We start from the raw sequence: 21,782 nt of genomic DNA, 5'->3' as shown, positions 1-21,782 counted from the left end.
CTTGAGTGATTGATATAATGGACTGTGTCGTAATTACAAAAAGCTTCGGCTTTTATTCTATTTTACAATGTATACATAACACCTGTTGTTGTTGTGTTCTTTTGCTTGAACTTGCTTCAGTCATCGTCGGTCGCAACCACCGCTATTTGGGAGCGAGATCGTTGCTATGGGTCAAGGGCGATGGTGCAGGTGTTCGATGTCTTGTTATACCTATTATGTAGTTATCGGTGATGAAGATGTTGCTATTTTTCGGTCGCAACCACCGCTATTCGGGAGCGACCGATGATGGTGATGATATTGTGCGAAGTTCAATGCATGGCCTTGGCCTACATTCGATGTTGACATTGACATTGAATTATGAATAATTGTTGTGCTAAAACGAAACAAAATGTTATAGGGTGATGTTTTGGATGTTTGGCAAGAAACAACCAAAATTAATTTGTTGCAAGCAGCAACAATTTGCATGAAGCATAATTGTCTTCAATTTCGTAATGTATACTACTCCAACAACTTCGGATGCAGCATGGGTAATACACTGTCACCATATGTAGCAGAAGCATTCATGTTCAAATTTGGTACAGGTACGTCGATGACACTTTTTCAGTTGTTAAAAGAACCGAAGTCACAAATATACTTGATATCATCAACAACAGATTTCCAAGTATAAAGTTTACATTCGAGAAAGAAGATGAATTACTTCACACAATAACATTTTTCGTCTTAGAAATAAAACGAAAAGACAAAAAATTCGATTTTAGTGTCTTCAGAAACCCAACTTCAACAGATCGTTATATCACATTCGATTCTTATTGCCCTTATATATATTATATATATTCAATGGCATACAGATTATGTCGTATACCCTTATCTGTTGAAAATTACATAAAAGAATACCAACAAATATTACACATAGCCAGTGTAAATGGATATCAAAAATCAATAATAGATAATTTAATCAAAAAACATTCAACCAAAATTAAACAAGACAACATTAGTTCCTTGTTTGAACAGAATACAAATGTAAACAAACACCGTGTCACGCTACCCTTCGCTCCGAATATCACCTGCCGATTGAATAAAGTTTTTGAAAAAGCTGAAATGCAAATTGTGCACACTAACAACAAAAAAATTAAAACTAAATTCTGATCCACAAAAAATCAAGCACAAATTAATCGGTGCAGCGGAGTTTATGAAATCTCTTGCTCTAACTGCAACAAAAAATACGTTGGTCAAACAAGGCGACCCGCTGAGATAAGATTCAACTAACATCTCCAATCAATAAAAAAGAAAGAGACCTACAAAGCCATAGCAGCCCACATGTTTGATACAAATAATAACTTTGCACCTACAATCACATCTTTCACGGATAATTTCAAATTGATTAAACACATAAACAAACCCTACAAACTTGACGCATACGAATCAATATATCGTCGCCCTAGTATTGGAGTGCCGTATACGCCAAATTGCATTTTTTGAACTAGGTATGCAGTCGTATGTTTTCGAATTTGCACTTTTCAAATCTGCTATCCGTTTTTTTCTATCTTCTTTCGTTGCCGAGATATTCACTATTGTTTTGACAAAAACAAGAAATTTTGGCATTTACGTCAAATTTTTCATGCAATGCAAGAAAATTTTGAGAATTGTTTTGACGTACGTTATGTTTTTTTTTTGACGTACGTGTATATGTATAAAAGAAACTTCTGATTTTCATGGCGTATACGGCAAACTCATTTTGCACAAAAAATTTAAATATTTTGAAAACTAAACGAATTGCAGATGTCCAATAATATGTATATAAAAGACACATTTTAATTATATATTATACTAAAATATCAAAAAATACCAGCGGTTAGTTCTTTCGCAATTATCTTCCGAACATTTAAATGCGATTTCCCAAAAATGTAAAAATGGCGTATACGGCACTTCAATTCTAGGGCGACGATATATTCATCTAAATGATGATTTGATGAACTTGGAACCTGGACCAATTGATTCTCAGCTGTTTAATGTCATCAAAAAGAAGAGAAAATAAAACTCATTTTACATAAATGTTTTCATTCTCTTTAACTTTTTCACTTTCTCTTTACTTTCTTTCTTTTTCTTAACTTAAATCTATTACGTATTAAACTTGTCAAACTTTTTCATTGTATTCTTTCACTTTTGTTATCTTTCTTGTAAAAAGTGTCATTCGCTGAAGATGGTTTCACTGTTTAGAACCGAAATGCATACGATTTGAATAAAATTTAAAATTGTTTTAATTTAAAATCAAAAGTTTGTTTTTTAATTTTATTTTATTATTGTTTTAATTTTATTTCTATTTTGCGGTAAGGATCTTAAAAATAAAAAATTATTAATTTGGAAGATTTTGAGCCACTCTCTGCCAAAAATTGAGTCAACCTTCCCAGGCATTACGTTAATGTTCGCACTGCGCACTTCGTCCCCATATTCGACCTGCATGGTTGCGTATCCCAGAGGATGAATAACCTCACCTGTGTACGTCTGAAAAGGAATAGAGGATTCATTAATATGTTTTTTTTAGGCCACGTTCTTACGAAATCTTCATGTGAAATAGATGAAACCGCTGCTCCTGTGTCCAACTCCAAATTTTTTAAGACACCATCTAACCTAACCTCTTAACATAATTTTGCTTGGTTTGTTTTTCTCTTTGGGGAGAATAACTTCACTCAGATGATTGATGTAAAAAAGTTCATGCTCGTCTGCCTGCAAATCAAATGGCTGTAGCTGATTTTGGCAAGTCGTCCAATTTTTCTACATTTCGAACATATGGTTTGAATGTGACTACATTCATTACTTGAATGCTGCTTGTCTCCACAACGAAAACAACTAGTTTAGCTTTTCCATGAGGATAAAATTTTCATTACTGATTTTGATGATTCATTGTCGATGTCGCTTGTAGGTTTTGGATTTCCTTTGAATCTTTTTGTGCTGACTCCATTGCTAGAGTAGCTGTGACGCAATCAATGAAATTGTTGTTTGGTTCCTTGAGTTGAATAAGTTTCTCTAACCAGTGGGCATTTCTGAGTCCACTAATGAATTGTTGCCTTTGATGTGCATCGGCTGTTGATGCATTACAAGATGCGCATTTAAAATTACAATTTTTGTACATCTTTTTTAAATCTGCCACAAAATTTGATATGCTCTCTCCCTCGTGTTGAATACGTTTTGTGAATTGATTTTGTTAAGCGATTACACTGGGAGCTGGATGTAGATGATCTTTAACTAATTTAACTAATTCGTCATAAGTTTAAGACTGAGGATCATCCGGGCTTGTCAGATTACACAGAAGTTGTAATGTTTTTGTACCAATTGCATGGATTAGCCAATCTTTTTTGCTCTTTAATACCTCATTAGAAGTCCCAGTTATATTCTTCAAACTCAAGAAAGGTTCCAGTCTCTTTATAAATATCTCCCAACTTTCGTTATCTTCATTGAAATTCTCAAGTTGTATGATTTCTTGCTTTGATTGACCGGTAGTGTTACTTTGAATCGCAGTTTCGATCGCAGATAAAAGCATCCTCAATTGCTCAGCATTCATCTTAATCTGGGTTGGTTCTTGCTCCTCCTCGTCGCCACTGTTGTATTCTTGTACTTACTGTATTTCCAGTGAAATGAAAACCTTCTACCCAAAATACAAAACAATTCAAGTTTATTGATTTCTATAGAGCTTACAAAATGAAGACCGAATAGTTTGGAAGTCTGTGTTAAAAAAAAAGAATAACCACTTTGGGTATATGACATTTATGTATAAAACCAGAAATGGGGCAGAACAGATGTTTCTGCCAAGTTCGCAGTTTTGAGCTGTTAGCTTTCGACCAGTAGAATGTCAGCGTTTGGAGATACGTAACATTAATATACCTAAGCAAAATAAAAAGAAGAAAAAACTGTTGTAGATTATAAAATATCTTTTTCTATGTAAATATATTAAATTTATTATTTAATAAAAATTAAGGTTAAAACTTCGGCTGAAATTGGAAGATTTAAACAAGTTTTTTAGTCGGAACTTACGTTCCAACAAGTTCTGTTCAATAAGTATCTTCAAGTTAGTAGAAAAAATAAGGTGGTAACAACCTTATTTCTGGTATATTTAACTTTAATGTAAAGTTAAAATAGGGGTGACTCCCCAATAAAATGAAATTTACATTACTTTTCTAGTAAATTCATAGCTTGTGATTAACTTTACAGTAAAGTCTTTTTTGTATGAATTTCTAATAGAAATTATATATATATAAGGCTGAAAATACTGATTTTTAAAGTAAATTGAACTTCTCTATGGAAGGTATATAATTTAGTTAAACATTAGATCAAATGAAGTCAATTTAATTTTTATTGATGAAATTTTTGCTAAATAAAATTTTATGCATTTATCTTACAAAAATTAAAATAAAAAAAGGTGATTTTTGTAATTATTGAAAAACATAACTCGGTAACACGTACTTAATCCTCAAAGCCAATAAGGAGTAAGTACGTATGACCCTGTTATGTTTTTCAATAATAACATAAACTTACCTAGTTTATTATAATTTTTGTGAGATACAAACATACAATTTTATTTAGGAAATATCATAAATAAAAATAAAATTGACTTTTTTTTTATTGAAATTTTTGCTAATTCATCATGAAATAATTAGATTGAATGATGTTAATGTATTAATGTATTATTCTAACATAAGAAAAAAATTTGCTATCCGCAATTACGGAGACAATATAACAACGCATATGAGAACACAAAAAGTAGTGAAAAAAATTCACTTCCAAAAGAAAAAAACAAATGGGAAGACATTTTGTACGTTTTTTTTTTTTATAATTAGCGCGCACTAAAGGGATTAGTCTACCCTTAATATGGTGAACACAGTTCGAGCATTAGGAAATAGGGAGGGGTTTGAAAGGAGATACCGGAGATTGTTTTGAAGTCCTGAATTTTGAAATTACGGAAAAACAGAAGCGGGTAATGCGTTCCTCATTCATGTAGTGCGGCTGAAGTAAGAATCTCTGTATTTGACAGTACGTCCGAAGTTGGACTCTAGGGTAAACTGATGAGCATTTCTTGAAGCGCGAGTATCACGGGTAAACTGTTTGAGGGGAGGAATGCAACAAGCTATTTCTTCTGAGCATTGCTTATAAAAATAACGATAGAACAACGTGAGACGGTGCTCGAGAGACGTAATTGTATCTGTTATTGATCTATGACCTATCATTTTTATAGCTTTATTTTGTATTCTATCCAAGACACTCAACGAGGTTATTGGAGCACCTGCCCATATGTGGGAGTTATATTCTAGCTTTGGACGGATATATGCCTTATAAATAACAGCTAGATCAGACGGGGAGAAAAATTTCTTGCATCTTCGGAGGAAACCTAAACATTTCGCAGCGGATTTAGCCGTGTCAAATATGTGTTCATTCCACAGGAGGTGGTTTGTAATGCACATACCGAGAACTGAAAGCTGGTCGGTTTCCTCGATGCAAGTACTTCTCATGGAAAGTGGCATGGGAGGAAGGTTTCGCTTTAATGAAAGTAAACAGCATTGTGTTTTTGACGCATTAAATTCTACGCGATTTTTTATTCCCCATTCGACAATGCTATCAAGATCAGAATTTAATTAGTTAATCATATTAAGCCGTTCGAGATCCACATCCGAAGAACATGGGCGAGAAACAGGAAACGAATATGAAAAACTGAGGGTACTGTCATCAGCAAAACAGTTGAGTGGATTAGAAGTTTCAGACAGGAGATCATTTATAAAAATGAGAAAAAGTGTCGGACACAGAACGGAGCCCTGTGGCACACCAGCATTTATTTTGTGGGTTTCAGATTTGAATCCATCCAATACGACTTGTATTGAACGGCCCGAAAGGTAAGAAGAGATTCATCGTCGCACGCATTTTCGAAAGAAGAGCTTGATGCCAAACTCTATCAAATGCCTTTGAAATTACAAGTGCAACAATCTTACTTTCTTCAAAACGATGTAAAGATTTGTTCCACTGCTCGGTGAGATAAACTATCAGATCACCAGTGGACCTGTTGCTACGAAAGCCGTACTGCCGGTCATTAAGAAGCTTCCGTTCCTCAAGTTATTTCTTAAGTTGAAAATTAATCAACGTTTCCATGACCTTGGAAAGAAGGGACGTTAGTGCGATCGGTCGGTAGTTTAAGGGTGAGGAAGATTCGCCTTTTTTAGGGACAGGCTGGACAAATGCTGTTTAACATCCACTCGGGAAGAGACCAGTTGAATAGGACAGATGAAAAAGCTTACGCAGTGGTTTTGCCAGCCAAGAACACCTCTTCAGAACGATGGGGGATACCATCCGGGCCAGTGGATTTGTGTATGTCAAGATTCTTAAGAAGAACTCTTGCTACTATACGAGTGCGAAAGAAGATTCGTCCCATGAATCCGTTTACGCGCTCAAGTACTGGCGGAGTCATGACACTATCAGACAGTGTTGAGTTGGCAGCGAACTGCCTTGCAAAAAGGTTAGCTTTATCGACAGAGCTAACAAAAGGAGTGTCATTGAAGACGAGCGTTGGAACCGACGACGAGGTAGTATTGCGTATATTTTTTACAAATGACCAAACATTTTTACTACCTTTGGGACATTGTAGTATTTTTTGCCGTAATTCTTGATCATGTAAAAATTTGGTTCGTCGAATATGGGCGTTACTGGCCTTTCTAGCTTGTTTGAACTTTTTCGGTTTTCCTCAGTGGGGTTGGCTTTGTAACATCGAAAGCTTACCTCTTTAACTCTGATAACCTCTTTACAGCTCGAATCAAACCATGCATTCTCTTTTGGTTTGATAGTTTTAACCCTGTTCGGGATAAAATTTCTCATTCCGAAGAGAATTAAATAAGTGATCATGTCTGTACAGGAACCAACGTCACTATCGAGGAAGCATAGCGACCAGTTAAAGTTTTTAAAGAAATCGTTGAGACCCTCCCAGTTGGCTTTCTCGTATTGCCAGACTGTTCTCTTTTGTTCTTTTTCTTTAACTGGGTTTATTTGGCACGAGAAATTTGCAGATATGACACAATGGTCTGATGTGCCTAGAAGCGATAATACACTAACAGTGTATTTATCAGGGTCAGAGGTAAGAAACAAGTCTAGAGTGTTTTCAGCTCGACCATTAACGTCCGATATTCAGTCGGCTCGTCGACAAGCTGAGTTAGGTTGTTAAACTCAGCAAAGATCTCGGTAAAACTTCCTTCGGCTGTTGTCTGGCCAGAATAGCGAAGCCACGAAGAATTGTGTACATTGAAATCGCCCGTAATAACGATATCAGTGCGAGGATGAAGGGAAACAATCCTTTGAATGGAGTCGGACAGAGCATCAAGTTCGTTAGGTTGGGGCTTCTGTAAATAAAACACGTATGAATGATGCGCTTATTTACCGTGAATTTAAACCACATGAAATTAAAATTTGTGTTTATACATGGACCGTATTGTGGTTGGAGTTGGTATGCGACATCGTTTCTAATATAAACGGTGAGACCATGGTGGGAAAAGAATAATGGCACCAAGCTATACCCAAATAGGTTAAATTCAGAATAATCCGTATTTTCACGTATTTGTGTTTCGCTCAGTGCCAAAACCTGTATTGTACAGTATAAATGTACACGTCACAGAAATTAGATCTAAGCCGACGAACGTTGGAATAATCGACCCTGAATTTATAAACCATTTCAAAACTCAAAAACTATCTAAAACCTATTCGGACAATTACCTATAATGATTTACTTATCAAAATCCCAATTGGAACTTCACAAAACAAATTGTTACTAGTGTTATGCCTTAGTGACAATTTGAAGTGATCCGCCCCTGTATGGCTATTTAGTAAGACAATCAATAAATATATCCGAGTCAGATTTACAACAACTCAGGCACTGCGAGAAGAGGTTCTACTCACAATACCTCAGTTATTATAAAAGCTAATTGTGAACGAAGAAGGGGGGGGGGAGAAAGGATTACTCACTGTGTTCATTGCCATAACGCATCGCGACACAATTGATTTTTTTTTTTGTAATGATCACTGGTGCTGATGGATGATGATTTTTTTTGCTGCTTGTTGAGAAGCAGTTATTGCAGTGGTGGATGTTGTTGTTGTTATATTTTTTTGTCTGATGATGAAGTATGATGTGTATGTGTGGCTGTTGTTGTTTAATGCAGTGGTTTATATTTTAGTTGTTGTTTTTATTATATATTTGCTTGCATGGAGGTGATATGATTGAACACTTGCACTTTGAATTCCTTATATTTATTTTTTATTATTATTTTTTTTACTTTATTTCGCGGCGCGACTTATTTAATAATTTAATTTATTTTAATGGATGGATGGGTGTTTATTTATTATTTATTTATTTATGTTTTGTGTTGAGTTAAATATTGAATATTTGGTTTGATTTAATTTTATAACAACAACAAAAACAGAGACACAATGAGAAAAACTTAATTTGACGAGACTAACTTTCACAACGTGTGATGCCGATGAGAGGCAGATCGGCACATCAGTAGTACAGTAATAAGTGTGATTTTTATTTACATTTATAAGAAGAAATTACATAGTTTGGTATAAATTTTTCACAAAAGAGCATTGGCATGTGCAGTCAGCCGAAAAGAGAGCTTTAATATTTCTTAATACAAAGTATGAATTGATTTAACGTAAAGTTAACATTAATAACAAGTAGAAAACTAATTCAATTACTAGAGAAGATGCGAATAATTATTTTACACATATTAGAACTTGTTTTCTTTGTTTCTGGTGATTATGTAATTTTCGTTGTCAAGAAAAATTCAAATCTGAATTTAAAAAAAATATTAAATGTTTTTGGCATCATATTCCGATGGGAGAATTTTATAACTTTGTTTTTTATAAGTACGTAAGTTTTTTATTAATTACCTATTTGTTTTATGGTATTTTAAACCTTTATATTTACAGATTATATAGTAAAAAAAAAAGGGTTACTGCAATGATAAAACAACTTCTTGTAGAAAACCAATAAAAAGTGTTTGTGCGTGTGAAAATATTTTATTTATTACTATTTTGTATTTGTTTAGCTAAATTCTGTTTAATGCTGGTTATAGTATTTGTTTATTTTTGTTTCTTTCTTCTTTGTATTCATTATACATGCACTGTCCTTTGTAATTAACTATTTAATTAACTTTACACGGGAATTCCTTATTTTTTAATTCTTTTGCTTCAAGAATTTGGTTGTGTGTATTGTTATTGTTTGTTAATATTTTTTACTGACAAATGTCATTTTGTGTTAGTTTTTTCGTATGTTTACATACTTGTCCTTTGTAATTAACTATTTAATTAACTTTACACGGGAATTCCTTATTTTTTAATTCTTTTGCTTCAAGAATTTGGTTGTGTGTATTGTTATTGTTTGTTAATTTTTTTTACTGACAAATGTCATTTTGTGTTAGTTTTTTCGTATGTTTACATACTTGCAGTGGCTGCTATTTATTCCGTCAATTCCATTATAATTTTTGAACAACAACAGTACTGCAACTCTAGCCATTAAACACTTGGTGGTACCCTTCAAGCAAGAAAACTGAGTTCAACAAAGAAACTCCGACCTAAGACCGCGAAAATCGGGCTTGCACTCACACACTTGCAACTTTTTGTGTATGAACACAAAAGTTGAACGAGAATCGTGGTGAAAAAGTGCGAAAAGGAAAATTGACGAAGGAAAGACAAAGGGAACAGAAAAACAAAGCGTCAACTTCATTTTATTTTTTTTTTCTTGCAGTGTTTGTGACGTGTCGTGTCTCGCCTTGTTTAATATTAAATTACTATATATAATATGGGATCATTTTAAGCCAAAAAAAGAATTCATAGATAAAATATGGGTGAGTGTGCTCGCGCAGTGATTTTTTAAATAATATACTAGTCATTTTGTGTTTTTCTTAGGAAATCTTCTTCGGCAGCCTGACGCCACCAGCACCCACATTAGGGTGGAGTGAAAAAAAAAGTTGTCTTATTTTTTGTTCTACATAGCCAGGATGGGTGCCATTTGGAACTTAAATAACAGGAAAAAAATTTCAGATCAATCAAAGAAGTTTTAGAGGGTTCACAAGTCACTTGAAAAAAATGAAAACACCATAAAGGTTATTTTATGGATTTTTTTGAGTTTTTATTGTTTTACTCAGTTTTTTTTGATTCGAAAAACATGTACATTATTATTTATTGTTCAATTTTCATTTAAAAATTACGATTTTATTGACTTAATGCCCTTTCTGCAAGAATCCATGGGCGGCGAGCACCCCCAACCCCCATAATCCAGCCACGTAAAAACCAAAAATAAAGAAATTTCTTAGACAAAAATAGTTTTGGTTTTTTGTTAATTTCTCGAAAATGACAAAATGTTTTTGGATGCGGTTTTCTGTTTTTGTTTAAGGCCAAATAAGAGCATCGAATTTTACTAACCTAAGTAGTACTTAGTTACATAAAATTTTGAAAAAATTTAGTTTGAATTTTTTTTTTTTCAAAATTTTGATTTCGAAAATTAATTTTTCAAAAACTGTGCCAGAAAATGGCCATATTAAACATTTTTGTAAAAGACGAGGTTTTTGGCTTTACATAAAGGTATAGCACGTTATTGTAAGTATAACCGTTGATTTTTAATATTTTTTTGTTTCAAATTAAATAATTTCTTTTTTAAATTGCCCCTCCCCGCTAAACGAAGGGGAATAGACCCTCCTTCCATACGATTTTTTTCTTGTCTCGACCGAACCTACACGCTCTAACTTTTTGGCACATTGCTCCATCTCTTTTGAAAATTGCTCCCAGTACATTACTTCCAACAAGCATGTAAATTTTAAAGGGCGTTGTGAACCCTCAAGATATTTTTTGATCGGGCTGAGATTTGGTATGCTCTTTTTTGATGACTAATGGCACCCGTCCCTGGTATGTAGAAGAAGAAAAAAAAAAAAAAGAAAAAAAAGTGCAGTTTCACTCCGCCCTAACCCACATGCATTCAACATCCACAATTTGTCGAATTACATCGAGTTCTCCTGCCGCTGGCCTTCAAGAGAAAATAATTATAAAAATTGTTTTTGTGAAAATAAAATAAAGAAAATAAAAAAAATAAAACAGTTTCAGTGAAAAAAAAAAAATCTGGTTCTTTTTTTGGTCGCAAATGCGAAACGTCATCCCTTTTTTGTTCCTCTTTCTGGTAGGTTTTCGCTGCTCCGACTCGGGTCCGACTTCGGCTCCGTTTTCTCGGAATGGAGATTTTCACCACACCAATACATATGCAATCGACTTCGCGGTGATTATAATTTCCATACTAATTTTAGCCGAAGTCGGACTCAGCTCCGCCTCAGGCGGAGCGGATTCGGACCAAGGTCGGACTTGTTTGCTTGAAGGGTAGCACCTTCAAGATGTCATTTTAATTCAGTGTTACCAGCCGCAAAAAAAAATAAATGAACTCTTTTTCGCGAGAAGATGTCGCTATCGCATGAGTGTAAAAGCTTTTCACTTTTTGTAAAGCTTTTCACTTTTTCACTTTTTGAAAAGTAGCCAACCCGACACATCCAAAACAACCCGACACATCCAAAACAAATGAAAAACAAAAAAGACTTGTGGCACTCGAGGACCGCCGCGGTTAAGCTATTGCATTGCATTTTTTGTCAACTTATGCAATTATAATTTGTTTACCTACCCTACACAAAACCAATGATCATGTTTTGTATCTACCTATCAATTCATATACCTACAACAACAAGGTCACATATGAAAACATGCATACACACAATCTCATGTCATAAACTTCTCCAGACTAAAAAATAAGAAAACACAAGAATACTTTTTCTCTGCAATCGCAACGCAACGCCTTACTCCTTCACAAAGCACAACAAGTTGAACAAGAAACATAAGAATGGGAAGAGAAAACAAAACAAAAGAAAAAGAAAAGAAAATAATAAAATACAGCACACACAGCATTTATGGTCTTCTTCCTTACTCCTTTCTTTGTTGTCTAACACAATTTATATAACCCTCTCTGTCAACCAAAAACCATTCACACAAACAGCGCTTGCTTGCTCTCGTTAGTCTCGATACATGGAAGCTTCGTACAATTGTACATTCGTACCATGTACACACATACCATACACGTTTAGTGAATCATCCATGTGTGCGGCGTAATAATTTTTCGTTACATTTTTCGTTACTATCTTTTTTGGTTATCACCCCATCCTAGGCCTGCGTTAAAATCTATGCAATAGCTTAAAATGGCACACTTTTCAATGACAGAATTAATAGATTTTTCTTTGTATCCAGGGCACTGATCTCTATAGGGGAAAATTCCTAGAATTCGATATTATTATTACCTTAGTGTAAAGTAAAACGTATTCTAGAATAGTTAAATTTGTAAAATATGTTTTACTAGAATCTTAAAATGAAAAAAGTTAAATACTTTCTTAGTTGAAAGTATATTTTACTCTACGTTAAGAAAATATTGATACTCGTAAGATAAAAACTACTTTATTTTCTTCACCATAATTTTCTTGTGAAAATCACTTTACTGAGCCAAGAAATGCACAACACGTAAAGTAAATTTTACTTAAAATCTAAGGCTTTTTACTTTAATTACCTTACTAGCAATATGGAGTATGAAATACTAGATAATTTTTTTCCGTGTACTTTTTTTTTAATTTGTTATATCGCTGGCTGAGAACCATAAGGTTCTTTCAAGTGAACAAAAAAAAGTAAAATAAATAAATATATCACGCTTGTGTTATTTTTTGTTTTGTTGATTGTGACTCAGTGGAAAAAAATTAACTATCGCAATTATAAAATTTTAAAACTAAATTTTCGCCATCGCAAATAAAAAAAATGTCAGGTGAGGAGGAAGGCCTCAACCGAACATTAACAACAGCAGAAATTCATCACCAACCAACTATAGAAATAGAACCAGAAGAGACAGAAAAAGAAGAGGAACTAGACGAGGAACTTGAGCTTAGATTCTTCTTCTCTCTGTAAACTTTCCGAGTTCTCTGATTTAGGAGTTATTCTTGACACTAAGTTGACGTTTACTGACCATTATAACTTTATAGTAAAAAAAGCTAATAAGATTCTTGGTTTTATCAAACGATTTTCTCGTGATTTCTGTGATCCCTATGTCCTCAAGCTTCTTTATATTTCTTTTGTTAGACCTGTACTTGAATACGGCTGCGTAATATGGGCTCCTTACTATTCTGTTCATATAAATAGACTTGAAGGTATACAGAGGAGGTTTTTGCGTTTTTGCCTTCGTTTTCTTCCATGGTCCCAAAGATCCATACACCCACCCTATTCTCACAGACTCTTACTTATAAATCTCCCTTCACTTTTACAACATAGAAAATATATTCAGCTTTGTTTTATTGTCAAATTAATCAATGGTTCAATAATATGTCCATCAACTCTGTGTCGTCTAAATTTCAGCTATAGTCAAACTAGCATAAGAAGACAATTGCCTTTATGTCCGATTTTCAGCAGAACAAACTATGGTGTGAATAGCCCATTAAATCAATTGATTTCAGTCTTCAATAAATATTACTTTTTGATCTCATCTGTAAACGACAATGTCAAAAGCAAAACATTTAAAGAAAACTTTTTTAACATATTATAGTTATTATTTATTTTTTAGGTAAAATTTTATTATTAAAATTGTATGTACATAAATAGTTTTAAATTCTAACGTTAGGCTATTAACGGATTAAATAAAAAAAATGAAATGAAATGGAAATAAGAACACTTTAGCAACGAGACGAGTAAGATTAAAAAATTAGTTTTAGACAATAAGAAATTAGATAAATAATTGTAAGATATAGTTGAGCGATTGGAAAGTCCAAGCTCATTAGGGAAAAATTTAAGAAAACATATTCATCAAACAGAAGAGTTCAAAACAGAACTTGAAAATTTTGGAGGTGTTAAATTATTTCCCTCGCGAACCCCAACGGCATCTCCAACAAAAATGGGACTAGACGGAGAAAAGACAAATGACGAATCGTTTTTAGTTGGTGGTACTCAAACTGCTATGATATAACTTATTTCCAATTTGGTTTCTACATTTTACGGCGAGCAAAATGATCGCCTTATTACTGAGTTTAACTAATTTTTAAACTGTTGTAGGCAAGTTAAGTCCTGCATTGCTGATGATCAAGAATCAGCATTTTGTCCATACATTTTGACAAAATTAAGAGGGAATGCATACTTGGCAATGCAAAATTCCTCATTTAAATCTTTTGAGGAATTCGAAAAAATACTCAGGGCCAGTTGTACAAACGTGGTTCAGCCTCGGATCAGGAATTTAACCCACCGATTTCGGCGGGTTAGCTGCGGGTCAACTTAGGTTCAAGCATGGATGTGGCTATTTTTACATATGTGGACCTTGCACCAGTGCTAAACCGGAACCTTACCACCGATCTTAGAAGGTAAAAGTTGCTGAACCACGGATTAAATATTTGTACAACTGTCCCTCAGAGGACATTTCTTACCAAGGAAAACATATATACAGTTATCAAATGAGTTGAGACAATGCCGACAATTCCCCACCGAGAATTTAAATGGGTTTTTGTTGCGTTGCCCATGTTCTGTAACTTTTATCACTGGCGATAAAATATTTGAATGACTTGAAAATCCAATTTATTTCATCGAAATAAAAGAAATTTCGTTCAAAATCATAATTTCTTAATTCATAAACTCTGAATTTGAAAGAAATTTTGTTTTATATATGTCAGAAAACGGATTTTAGAGTTACAGTTATAAAGTTACAGAACAGGGGTCCTGGTTGCGGAATGTAAAAATTCTGCACAGGAACAGTTTCCAAAAGATTCAAAGGGTCTAATCACTGATTCCGAGCTAGCAGCGACATATGCCATCAAAGCAGGTTTTTTGAACCCTGTTATAAGGCAATATGTCATGACATCACAAGAAAATTCAGTAAATAAACTTTGCGAAGTAATTCTAAATTTGGAGCTGGAAACGAATAGTTTGTATTCGAATCCATTTGCTTGGCCTTTACAAGCTGGTAATTATCAGCCATCATGGTCACTGTACCATCAATGCCACTTATCCTCAACCGTTTCTGCAACCTTCATCTCAACAACCCTCTCATTCATTTTTGCAACCTTCATCTCAACAATTTACTCAACCATTTTCGCATTCTTCTTACCTGTGATAATGTGATTTCTGTTTAAGAACAGGTCATAGTACAGAGTGGCTGATGAAAGCCGCTACCAAAAAAAACTTTAATAACTTTTTTTCTACTTAATGAATCTGGTTATTTTTTTTTTTATTTTAAAGATTGGTTTTTAGATTTAACAAAAATGCATAATAGATAATGGACAATAGGTGTGTTTTTTATTACAACTCACGTTTGGAAGGACAAAATGTAATAAAATAGTTTTGCTTGCATACATTTTTGTATCTCTTTGTAAAACATACATGGAAAATACAAGAAAATGACGAAAGCGAAAAATATGACTACTCTAAATTTTTGTTGTGTCTGCTGTTTTCGGAACATTCAATATACAGTGCTGCCAAGATTTCAGGTTAAGCCCCGAGGCGTTTTTTTTTTGTCCAGTTAAGACCGGTGGTAATAAAAAACACACCTAATGTTTTCGCAGAATTGCTACGAAAATTTTCCGCTCATATGCAGGATCTTACCATTCCTTTGGAACCCCAAATCGCTTGCCCTTACTGCCTCCGACATTTTCTTTTGAGCTTATTGTAAACAGGAAGGCCGCAAAGCAAAACCAACAAATTTGAATGAAATAAAACGATCCATTCGACACATATTTGCGGTTATTCCTGTCTCAAATCTTCAAAAAACAACTTTTTTTTTAAGGCGCCTCACATGCATTAACGACCAGGGGAGGCATTTTAAATCCATTATTTTTAAAACTAATCAAGCTATATTTAATAAAATTGAATGTGCTTTAACATGAATAAAAGAAAAATAAATTCCATACACTAAACAAAAAGTTATTTGAACTTTTTAATGTAGCGATATTCATCAGCCACCCAGTATAACAAATTGTTATACAAAAAAACGTTGGGATGAGAAAAATAATTTGACAAAGAACTAAATTGCAGTCGAATGGGTGAAAACAGTATCAGTAAACCATCCGACGAAAAAAACCATGATGATGAATACATTAAGAACGGTATAGCAGAAATACCAATCGATATAGGTTTAAAAAAAAAATTAAAATTTTTAGTGGACACTGGGTCCGATATAAGTCTTATTAATGAAGATATTCTAGGCACAGATGCTATATATATACAGAATGGCCACAGTAATTTTAGCAAATGCAAGCATATCAGAAGTTAGTTTAAAAGACTGTCCAATTAAATTTGTTCATCTTAATAACTTTGACCTTAAAGAATTATCAAATGAAACATCTGAAACACTTAAGAAAACTGTATATCCTATTTGTAATTATTCACTTGATCAAATAACAAAAGATGAACGAAAGAAAAAATTATTTTAGGAACTAAATTTTCGAGAAGATCTTAATCCTGAAAAAAGGTCTACAATTCAAAGAATATGCCACAGGTTTTCCAATATATTTCATCTTGGAGGAGAAAAACTCGAGTACACAAACGCAATCTATCACCAAATTCCAACTCCTCAAAACCAAAACCCTTTTAATACGAAACAATATCGACTTCCAGAAATCCATAGGCATATCATAAATGAACAGGTTAGTAAAATGTATGGGATAAAATTATAACGGATAGCAAAAGTCCTTGGAATAGTCCTTTTGTTAGTGGTTCCCAAGAAAGCTGATGAAAATGGTTTACGAAAATACAGAGTTGTAGTTGATTTCCGCAAGATCAATGATGTCACAATTGGTGACGCGTTCCCTCTTCTTAGAATTGATGATCAATTGGGAAATAGTAGATATTTTTCAACTTTAGACCTTGCCAGTGGATATCATCAAGTATTGATAGACAAAGCTGACCGTGAAAACGAATTTAACAGGATGCCTTTTGGCTTGAAAGGAGCTCCAGGTACTTTTAAACGTCTTATGAATCATATACTGAGTGGTCTCCAAGGCATTAAATGTTTCGTCTATCTAGATGACATCGTTGTGTACGGTCGCAATTTAAGTGATCATAACAACAAGTTAGTCTCAGTTGTTGAACGTTTAGAGAAATTCAATCTTCGCCTTCAGACTCGGAAATGTCATTTTCTTCGAAGAGAAATAGTTTTTCTAGGTTATAAAATAACTGAAATGGAAGTTCTTCCAGACGAACAGAAAATTAAAGCTTTACTTCAGATACCCCGTCCAAACAATACTAAGGATAAGGGGGTCCAATAATTTTTGGGAATGATAGACTTTTATAGAAGGAGCATTCCAAACTTTTCTAGGTATGGAAAGCCTTTAAGAGATATTACTCACACAGATAGAAAATTTTGCTGGAACACAGAGTGTGAAAAATCGTTTAATAAACTGAAACAATTATTTTGAACTTTCTACTGATGCTAGTGGGACAACAATTGGGGCTGTTTTATCTCAGAAACAAAATGGTCTACATTGCTTTTGCTAGTAGAATCTTAAGCCCGGCTGAGCGTCGTTACTCTACAATTGAAAAGGTAGCATTGGCTATGTTTTGGGCAGTAAAAAATTTCGATGCTATCTTTTGGGCCGAAAGTTCGCACTCTATACCGATCATAAGCCTTTAATTCATTTTTTTAAAATAACCAATAATTCAACGCGGTTATCTAATTTTAAATTTTAAGTAGGAGAATACGTATTTGATATTTAACATAAACCAGGTAAAGAGAACGTGGTAGCTGATGCTAATGTTAGAGTTTTGACCCGAGCCATAAAAAATTACGCCAAAACCTGTAAAAATTGCCAAACAAATAAAAAGGCTAGACGCACTATTAAGCCAATGATGGTTTCAGCCACTTCTAAAAAACCATTTGACAAAGTTTTTATGGATATTGTAGGTCCACTCCCTACAACTGTTCAAGGCAACAAATACATTTTAACCTTTGCAGATGACCTTAATCGCTTTATGGATCCACTCCCTAACGGGGAAGCGAGGGTTTTCATCAACGAAATAATATGTAGGTATAGAATTCCAAAGCAATTACTAACAGATAGAGGTTCAAATATTTGCAGTGACTTGTTCAAAAGGGTTTGTAAATTTTTGAAAATAAATAAACTGGAGACAACTGCATATCACCCACAGTCTAATGGTGCACTTGAAAGGAATCATGATCCTCTACTAGAGTACTTAAGATCGTTTTCTAGTGCTGATCCAGCGAACTGTTACGAATGGCTCCGTCAGGCCATGTATGTCCATAACAACACTCCTCATGCTAGCACCTATGGATGTGTTATATTGTTTCACCTCTGATATGCCACACAACATAAAGAAAACTCCTTCTCCAATTTACGACGACGAAAATTATTTATACCAGTTGAGAAATAAATTACAATATGCTTACCAAGAAGCTCGATCGAATTTAGAAACTAGTAAGATCAAAACGAAGGAATATTATGATAGAAACATTTGTCCACATTGCTTTAAAGTAGGAGATAAGGTTCTTCTTCAGGACATGGCTAGGAAAAACAAATTATATTCTTTGTTCACTGGCTCTTTTGAATTTAAACAAGTACACAATGATGTAAATACAACAATACTAAGAGGTTCAAAACTCGAAAAAGTCCATAATAATAGACTTAAACCTTTTTTCGAAAACATTTGAGTAAAATCACATGAAAAAATGCTTAAACCCTTCCGTTTTTTGTTTTAAATTTTCCAGTACCCACCACTTAATCTAGAAGACTATCAACTTTTTGGACTTATTCCACTACCATTCTTTAATAAGAATTTAGTTTATTCTGTCGAAACATCAACTCCATAACTGGCCATATCCTTAACACGCGATAAATATTTTCCATTTTCTGATATAGAGATTAATTTTTGTAAAAGTTTCTTACCAAATGCATTGTTCTGTGAGAATCACATACCTATCTTTAATTCCAATCAAAGTAACTGTGAGGTTTCTTTGTTAAATCATAAATCTAATAACCTCCAAGAATGTGATGTAAAAGTTATATCCAATTCACTGCAAAACTTTTGGAAAAAACTCAGAAATCCCAATTTTTGGATTTTTTCGGTGACAAAAAACAGGACATTTAATTTGTAATCAATCATCCACTAGTCTTACTGTATCAGGTTGTGGAGTATTAACATTAGCCGTTTTTTATCCAATTTTTTTGGTCCAATTATAGAAGTATTCGTAATTATTATAAAAGTGAAATAAGAGCTGTTAAAAGCAATTATATTACTTCAATGATAACTGCAAAATCTGGTAATCAAGTAGAGATGTGGAAGGTATTAAAAAAGATGGTGTTAAAAGATGCAAAAACAAATAAAATTGAATGTGTTAAATTCGGGGATGAAAATTCAACCAGTATTCAGTATTCGAGAAATTAATGCATCAATTCCATATTGTAACGTTTTATTCCGGGTTCACAATAAAACTTATTTAATTTCCACTTATATTTCCGTTCAAATAAGAACACACTTAATTTCAACTCAATTTACTTTTATTATTCGCTCAAACAAACACACTTTTAAATCACTTTATTTACTACGAACAATTCGGAACACTTTATTTCACTTTTTACTGTACTCTTTCACTTTCAAGATTAAACTGTATCCGGTCGGTGTCTACGCTGCCCTTTTATACCGGAATCTCGAGACTCGAGAACGTCCTCGAAGGCTCTCGTCCCTGCCTCTCGAAACTTCCTTTCCAGGAGGGGCACTTCATACTTCCAGTCTCGTGGGATATTTTGGGATGTGTTCAGTGGGATATTTTGGGATGTCTTCAGTGGGATATTTTCTTAATTACTAAAGGTCCGTTCACATTTCTACCTTTGCAGTAGTAGGTAGTGTGTTCAGACTTCTATCTTAAAAGTAGTTCAGTAATTCATCGTTACATTGCCCCCCTCTTAGGATTGTTCGTCCCGAACAACTCCATTGCTTCTTTCACCATTATAACGATGTAAACGGTCACAATGAACTACCTTTAGTTTGCCTCTTACCCCTCTTTGTATACCGTAAACCACGTCGTTAATTCTGGTTATTACTGTGTAAGGGCCTTCCCAGTTTTGTTGTAGCTTCGGTGATAGTCCCTTTTGTCGTTGGGGATTGTAAAACCACACAAGTTCTCCTTCTTGAAACCCTGTTGCTGTCGCTCGTGCGTCATATCTTGTTTTCATCCTGTCACTAGACGCTTTTATATTTGTCCTTGTCCGTTGGTGAATGTCAGCCAGTGTTCCTTTCAGGTTATCTACGTTATTTCATGTGGCTCGTTTGGAACACTTCCAAATTTTATCTCACTTGGCAGGCGTATTGTTGATCCAAATAGGACTTTCGATGGTGTATGTCCAGTAGAACTATGTGTTGCACTTCTATAGGCCATCAAGAATAATGGAATATGTCGGTCCCAGTCTCGTTGATTATCATTGACTACTTTTGACAGGTGTTCCTTAAGTGTCCTGTTAAATCGCTCAACCATCCCATCAGATTGTGGATGAAGCGGTGTTGTTCGCGTCTTCTTGATGCCAAGGAGTGAGCAAACCTCTTGAAAGATCTTAGATTCGAAGTTCCTTCCTTGGTCGGAATGAAGTTCAATGGGTACTCCGAACCTGCTCACCCAATGAAAGACAATCTTATCCACAACTGTTTTGGTTTCCTGGTTTGGAATGGCAAATGCCTCAGGCCATTTGCTGAAGTAGTCCATCACTACAAGGATGTATCGATTTCCGTTGTTGGTTTCGGGAAAAGTACCTGCTACGTCTATTGAAATTCTCTCAAAAGGTGCACCCACATTGTACTGCTGCATCTTGCTTTGGATTTTTCTAGCTGGTCCTTTGCTAGCGGCACAAGTATCACATTTTCGGCACCACTTTTCAACGCCTTCTCTCATACGTAACCAGTAGAATTGCTGTCGTAGCTTTTCCAGCGTCTTGTTGATGCCTAAATGGCCTCCAGAAATTCCAACGTGCATCTCTCGGAGAACATCATTTACCTTTGACTGAGGTACGACTAGCTGCATTACATAGGATTTACCATCTGCGGATTCCCACTTACGCCTGAGTAGCCCTTCTTGCACATGAAGTGAGTCCCATTGTGCCCAATATGCTTTTAGAGTGGGGCTTCGGTCGGAGATGTCGGCCCATTCTGGTTTCTCTTGATGTTCCTTCCATGCAAGGATGGGTTCGATGTCCGAATCTTCCTGTTGGGCCATTCTGAGTTCTTCATTACTCCAGCCGCAAATGGGATCAGCTCTCGTTCTTCTAACAGCGACAACTTCCTTTTCTTCTAGTCGTGTGCAATGCTTGCAGTCTTGCTTGCACGGGCGCCGAGATAATGCGTCTGCATTTGAATGTAGCTTTCCTCTTCGATGTTGAATCTGACATTGATACGTCTGAAGTATCTCGATCCATCTTGCTACTTGACCCTCTGGATTTTTGAAGTTCAAAAGCCAATTTAGCGCACCATGATCTGTGCGAAGAAGGAACTTCTGTCCATAGATGTACTTATGGAAGTGCTTTGTTGCCAATACTAGAGCTAGAAGGCAACGACCTTTTCTTCTCCGTCATGAACTTGCGATAAAACAGCACCAATTCCAACATTATTTGCATCTGCGTCAATGATGAATTGTTTGCCGGGAGTCGGATAGGCCAACACAGGAGCTGCACATAATCGCAGCTTCAGTTCCTGAAAGCTTTTCTCGCACTCAC

The 21,782-nt window shown here is 34.7% G+C and overlaps 1 long non-coding RNA gene across 4 annotated transcripts; it reads right to left on the bottom strand.

Moving 5' to 3' along the window:
• Positions 1-2,275: 2,275 nt before the first annotated feature.
• Positions 2,276-9,544, bottom strand: LOC129906915 (uncharacterized). 4 transcript variants are annotated; one of them, XR_008770877.1, is made up of 3 exons: positions 9,465-9,544; positions 2,556-3,879; positions 2,276-2,502 (listed from the first exon to the last, which is right to left on the bottom strand). It is a non-coding gene; the product is annotated as an uncharacterized LOC129906915 (long non-coding RNA). The 4 variants fall into 4 exon arrangements; XR_008770876.1 differs by lacking the exon at positions 9,465-9,544 and adding an exon at positions 9,306-9,447; XR_008770874.1 differs by lacking the exon at positions 9,465-9,544 and adding an exon at positions 8,914-9,018.
• Between the last annotated feature and the right edge of the window lie 12,238 nt (positions 9,545-21,782).

The sequence above is a fragment of the Episyrphus balteatus genome, chromosome 1 (genome assembly GCF_945859705.1).
Source record: "Episyrphus balteatus chromosome 1, idEpiBalt1.1, whole genome shotgun sequence".
Classification (NCBI taxonomy): Eukaryota; Metazoa; Arthropoda; class Insecta; order Diptera; family Syrphidae; genus Episyrphus; species Episyrphus balteatus.
This window is presented reverse-complemented; position numbering and strand designations above follow the sequence as displayed.